This window comes from Palaemon carinicauda, chromosome 30 (assembly GCF_036898095.1).
Source record: "Palaemon carinicauda isolate YSFRI2023 chromosome 30, ASM3689809v2, whole genome shotgun sequence".
In the NCBI taxonomy this organism is placed as follows: Eukaryota; Metazoa; Arthropoda; class Malacostraca; order Decapoda; family Palaemonidae; genus Palaemon; species Palaemon carinicauda.
Window position 1 is genome coordinate 8282217 of NC_090754.1, and position 6418 is coordinate 8288634.

Sequence of the window (6418 nt, forward strand, 5' to 3'; positions counted from 1 at the left end):
GGCAAACCTCCAGGGATTGGTTTTGGAGCATGTCGGAAGGTCTTGGTCTCTGGGTCGTTTGTATGACCCCTTTTAGTCTTGTTTGCACAGGTTTTCTATTAGACCTTTCATTTGGGCCCATAATTGGTCCATTCCATCTAATAGAGTGGTAGGGGGTGAAGATGTCGATGTAAATGGCTCTAGAGCTGGCTCAGACAGAAACAATTCCGACACGACATTCTCTCCCTCTTCCCGTAAGGGCTTCCTGCCCTCCATCCCAAAGGCTATCTAGCCGCAGGGAGGTGTGAATTGTGCCTGGAGCACCACTATTTCCTTACATGCTTTTGGGAATAGTAGGTTACGTATCCTATCATTAGGTAGGTATGGTCCCGGAGAGATTTTCTGGAAGCCTCTCACCCAGTTGCGTAGTTTGTTACGAGCTGCATCCCTAGACTCTATCGACTTGGGATTCTCAAAACCCTCGGACGTTAAGGTCCGACATACATTGCAAACTTGCCGGTTCCAATAATGCAGGGATTCCAAAATAATATTGCAGGGGGCATGAAACCTGCATGTATTATAACCGTAAAAACACTTACTCTTGATATTGCAGAAGACTGCAACACATGTCATCTGGGGTTTCTCCTGTAGAGAAAAGAAAGCAGAATGAGTATACAATTGGTTATATCACTGATAAGCAATTTATAAAAGTAATCTTTTAACAAAATAGCTTAGAATAGTAAGCTAGAAAGAAATAGTGGGAGACACATAGTTGTGTATCCCCTGTAAGAAAATGCTGTTACCTCCCCTCAGTATTAACTATAAGGGGATTCCTCTATCAAATGAACTCCAACTAAAGGGTTCTAACCCCTAGGGGTAGAGGAGTGTACAAGTCACTGCCCCTTTTTATTCTTAACACTGTGGGGTAAGGATGACTGATTTCTAATCAAAGTATTGAAGGAATTCTATTCTTTCAATATAGGAACGGTACCAGCAGAAGCCCACACAAGGGTACCCTAAATATGTTAGAAATAACTACTGTATAATAATGCTATAGTTTCTGTTTGCTGTATATACTACATTGCATATTACTGGCTACTGTATAATTATATATAAGGTAGTTCAGCCAGTGTGCTGCCTCTGTGGCAAGCATCTGACGGCACGGTCCAGCTGGCATGATGCCAACTCGACTAGGAAAATAAAAGACATATTTGTGTATCCTACCCAGCCTATTTGCTGTGACCTCCCTTACAATATTAAATCATAGAGTTTCCTGATCAGTGAGACTCAAGGATAAGGGTTTTACCCTTTAAGGGATACAAGTGCAATACCACCAGCACTTTAAGATATTTAATATAATAGGGTAACATTAAAACTGATTTCTAATCAGAATATTGAAGAAATCCTATTCTTTCAATATAGGATTGGTATCAGCAAAATAACTAGTATAATATTTACAGTAGTTTTTCTATCTGCAGTATATCCTATACTGCAAATATACTGACTACCTGTATAAACATATACTGTAGTTCAGCCGGTATATAACCGGCATAGCTAGTTCCTGCCAGCACAGCCGGCATGCTAGCTAAAAGAGAGAGAGACAGCATGGAGTGAAGGCTACCTTATTACTGTGAATGTATACAGCAATTAAGGATGTAAAAGTCTAATTTACTGCCTTTCTCCAGAAAGATGGTTCAAATGGAAGGGGAGAATGTGACATTCAGGCTTCCATCCAGCTACAGTACTATCGCCGGCAAGGTCCAGCCGGCATACCGCCAGCAGGCTAGCATCCGGCAGCACTAGTACAGTCGGCGTGCTGCCGGCTGAGTCAGCACCTATCTGTAGCCGAGAATGTCGTTCTACTAACTAAGTAACACATGCCCAATGAACGACAGCGCCCATGGCACCTCCAGTAACAGGCCTAGCTCCTGATCACAATAAATTACTCTAATTTCCCTGTGAGACAGGAGCTAAAATACACATAATGTAAAGATTCAATCCTCAACTTTCCAGAGGCAAAAGAAGCTGGAGATTGCATAATAATTATCCTTGGAAATCGATCAAAAATATCAGATCAACAGGGAACACCACCGTGCGAATTCGTTACAAAATTAAGAATAGTAGTATAGGAACTAAAGTAACCTTGAGATGGCTCCCCTTCTAATTCTGCCACTTTCCCCTTTCGAAGCGTAAACGCTATTCGGGGTGCAGATTGCTATGTGATATGTCAAAAATATGTCCCCTGATAATATGCGATATCCTTGAGAGAAATTTAAGGATATTCACGCAAGGAGTTATAATTCTGGAGACCTATAGGTAAATTCTCTGGGAATATCACTTTAGTCAAAATCCCTTAGGAAGCTACTCTTAGCAAGGTCCAGCCGGCATACAGCCAGCAGGCTAGCATCCGGCAGCATTAGTACAGTCGGCGTGCTGCCGGATGAGTCAGCACCTATCTGTGCCGGCCTGGCCGGCGGTAGCCGAGAATGTCGTTCTACTAACTAAGTAACACATGCCCAATGAATGACAGCGCCCATGGCACCTCCAGTAACAGGCCTAGCTCCTGATCACAATAAATTACTCTAATTCCCCTGTGAGACAGGAGCTAAAATACACATAATGTAAAGATTCAATCCTCAACTTTCCAGAGGCAAAAGAAGCTGGAGATTGCATAATAATAATCCTTGGAAATCGATCAAAAATATCAGATCAACAGGGAACACCACCGTGCGAATTCGTTACAAAATTAGGAATAGTAGTATAGGAACTAAGGTAACCTTGAGATGGCTCCCCTTCTAATTCTGCCACTTTCCCCTTCGAAGCGTAAACGCTATTCGGGGTGCAGATTGCTATGTGACATGTCAAGAATATGTCCCCTGATAATATGCGATATCCTTGAGAGAAATTTAAGGATATTCACGCCAAGAGTTATAATTCTGGAGACCTATAGGTAAATTCTCTGGGAATATCACTTTAGTCAAATATCCCTTAGGAAGCTACTCTTAGCAACCTTCCATCTAGACGACATGGCTTGTTCCTAAATATATATATATATATATATATATATATATATATATATATATATATATATAGATACATATATATATATATATATATATATATATATATATATATATATAAAGATATATATATATATATATATATATATATATATATATATATATATATATATATATGTATATATATATATATATATATATATGTATGTATATATATATATATATATATATATATATATACATATATATATATATATATATATATATATATATATATATATATACATACATATATATATATATATATATATATATATATATATATATATATATATATACATACATATATATATATATATATATATATATATATATATATATATATATATATATATACATATATATATATATATATATATATATATATATATATATATATATATATATATATATATATATACATATGTATGTATATATATATATATATATATATATATATATATATATATATATATATATATGTATAGTTTTATATATATATATATATATATATATATATATATATATATATATATGTAATAATTCTATATTACATGTTTAAAACACATGACCTAATAGGTCAATGTGGAAGTAGAAGCTAGTGTTAGAAGTGCTGTAGTCATATCATAGCAGGATGTGAATACCATATCTCAGCAATGTAAAATTTTTCATGAAGAGTAAACACTAACCAGTCCGTGAGAAAGGTTGCCTGTGAGAACTGAACTGATTATCTTCCGGTATTAATGTGGTGTTTACATAAATCCTTAAGTGCCATGTACTGACGATATTTTGTCTTTGTTAGGTCAGAATAAATATTTTACCAGTTTGGACTTACTTAAACGTTTTCACCAGATATCATTAGAAAAAGATAGTATCCCATACACAGCCTTCAGCACAGCCAGGGGACATTATGAATTTTTACGGATGTCTTTTGGTTTACACTGTGCTCCCATAACATTTACAAGAATGATTAACATAGTGTTTGGAGACTTGCTAGGGGATATATTGCATGCCTATATGGATGACCTTGTAATCTTATCCAACACCTTAGAAGAACATCTACGTAAATTAGAACTAGTACTACAGAGACTAAGACAACATAACTTAAGGGTAAAGATTAGTAAGTGTGAATTTTTCAAAACAGAATTAATATATTTGGGTTTTATGGTGTCAAGCCAAGGTCTTAAAGTAGTCCATGATAAGGTGTCGGCTATCCGTAACTTTCCCATACCTACTAATGTCAAGGGAATACAGCAATTTCTGGGTTGTAGTGGATATTACAGGCGTTTTATATGCAATTATTCAATCATAGCCGCTCCCTTAACTGAACTTACTAAGAAGGGCGTAGATTTCATATGGTCTGAGCAGCATCAACAGGCGTTTAATACCTTGAAAGATGAACTGTGTAGTTCTCCTATCTTAAAATTTCCTGACTTTGGTAAGGAATTCTTCATTGCAACAGACACCTCAGACTTAGGAGTAGGTGGGGTATTGCTTCAGCAATATGATAAACAATTTTTCCCGATAGCTTTTTATTCTCGAAAACTGAGAACTTTCGAAAGTAAGTATGCAGTAATACACAAGGAGGGGCTGGCTATTGTTAATTCACTAGTGCATTTTAAGTTCATAATATACGGTTATCCCGTTAAGGTTCTTACTGATCATCAACCACTAACCAACTTCTTTAAAGGCTTCAACCACAGCCCCAAACGAACTCGGTGGCATTTGATCATTCAAGACTTTGACGCGAGAATTGGGTATTTACCTCGGAAAGCAAATATCATTGCTGATGCATTATCACGCAACCCCGTGTCATCTTGTACGGAGCCTTTAGCTAAATTAATACATATATCAACATCCATGCCTATTGTTAAAACGATATCTGAACAAGAAGATTTGTGCTGGAGTGCTGAATTATTACAGACTGAGCAAAGAAAAGATCAGAAATTAGAAAAAATTATAAATGCTTTGAAAGGCAATCATAAGGAAAAGGAATATATAAAGTATAAGCAGCAGAATTATATAATCAAAGACAATATTCTGTGTAGGACCGTGACAAGGAAAACCTGCAATACACCACATGTAACTAACGACCAGGTAGTGGTACCAATCTCACTTATTTCCACTGTCCTGAAATGGTTGCATGCAAATCCATTGCATGGACACCCGGGGTTCTCTTTAATGTCACAGAAAGCCAAATCATTGTTTTATTGGCATACGATGCTTACAGATATAAGAAAACACATAGCTAATTGTCGCACATGTCAGGAAAACAAAGGGCATACGAAAACACCTGTCAGCCTAGGGGCTTATCCCGTGCCCAATCAACCCTTTGAAAGAATACATTTCGATTTGTTAACAGGAATTTACGAGTCAGACAGAGGAAATAAGCACCTCTTAGTTTAACTCGATATACAGAACTAATAGCGCTTAAAACTAAAACTGTGATTGAATGCGCTAGGAAGTTTTACGAGTGTTACATTTGTAAACATGGAATTCCACACATGATAATCTCAGACTCGGGTGAAGAATTTAATAATCACTTTCTTACCTCATTGTGTGAATTCCTTAGCATAAAGAAAATAAATACCATGATATATCACCCAGAGTCGAATGGGCTAGTGGAAAGAGCAAATAGGAAGGTTTGAAATATATTAAGAGTAACACTAGGGGGATCAGACCCCAACTGGGATATTGCAATACCTGTGGTACTGAGTACTCTGAATCATTCATATCATATATCAATTAAAATGTCACCGCACGAAGCATTGTATGGTACCCAAATTAGAACGCCTTTCCATGTATTAACGCCTACAACTAATCTATCAAATCCTTTAAAAGAATGTATAAATGCAAGCAAAAGTCGTTTTGATATCCTTCGAAAGAATTTAGAAGAATCACAAATCATAATGAAAAGGAATCATGATAAAATAGCGAAGCCAACTAAAACATATACCGTGGGTGATAATGTATACTTACAGGTAAATGTACTTAAAGGACTCAATTATAAACTAACACCTAAGTTTGAAAGCCCATTTAACATTTTGGAAACATTAACGGCCAATAGGTTTAGAGTTCAAAACGTATCCCAACCCACTGATGAGAGAATCGTTCCATTGGCTCACATAAGAAATTAAAATAAGAGGGAAAGAAGTGAGGGAAAGATTTTTATTTATTTTGTTACATTATATGTTAAAAGTTTTCTTCTTAATACAGGAGTAATTACATATATTTTTTCTCGTTACAGGTTTCCAAGATGAGGTTTTTGTTGTTGGGAGTGATATTGTTCGCTCAGACGTTTTTCTCGTGTGGGATGAGCTCTAAAACTAAAAGTATAGATTTTGAATATGGCACTCTAGTTGAAAGACAAGAAGACGTTT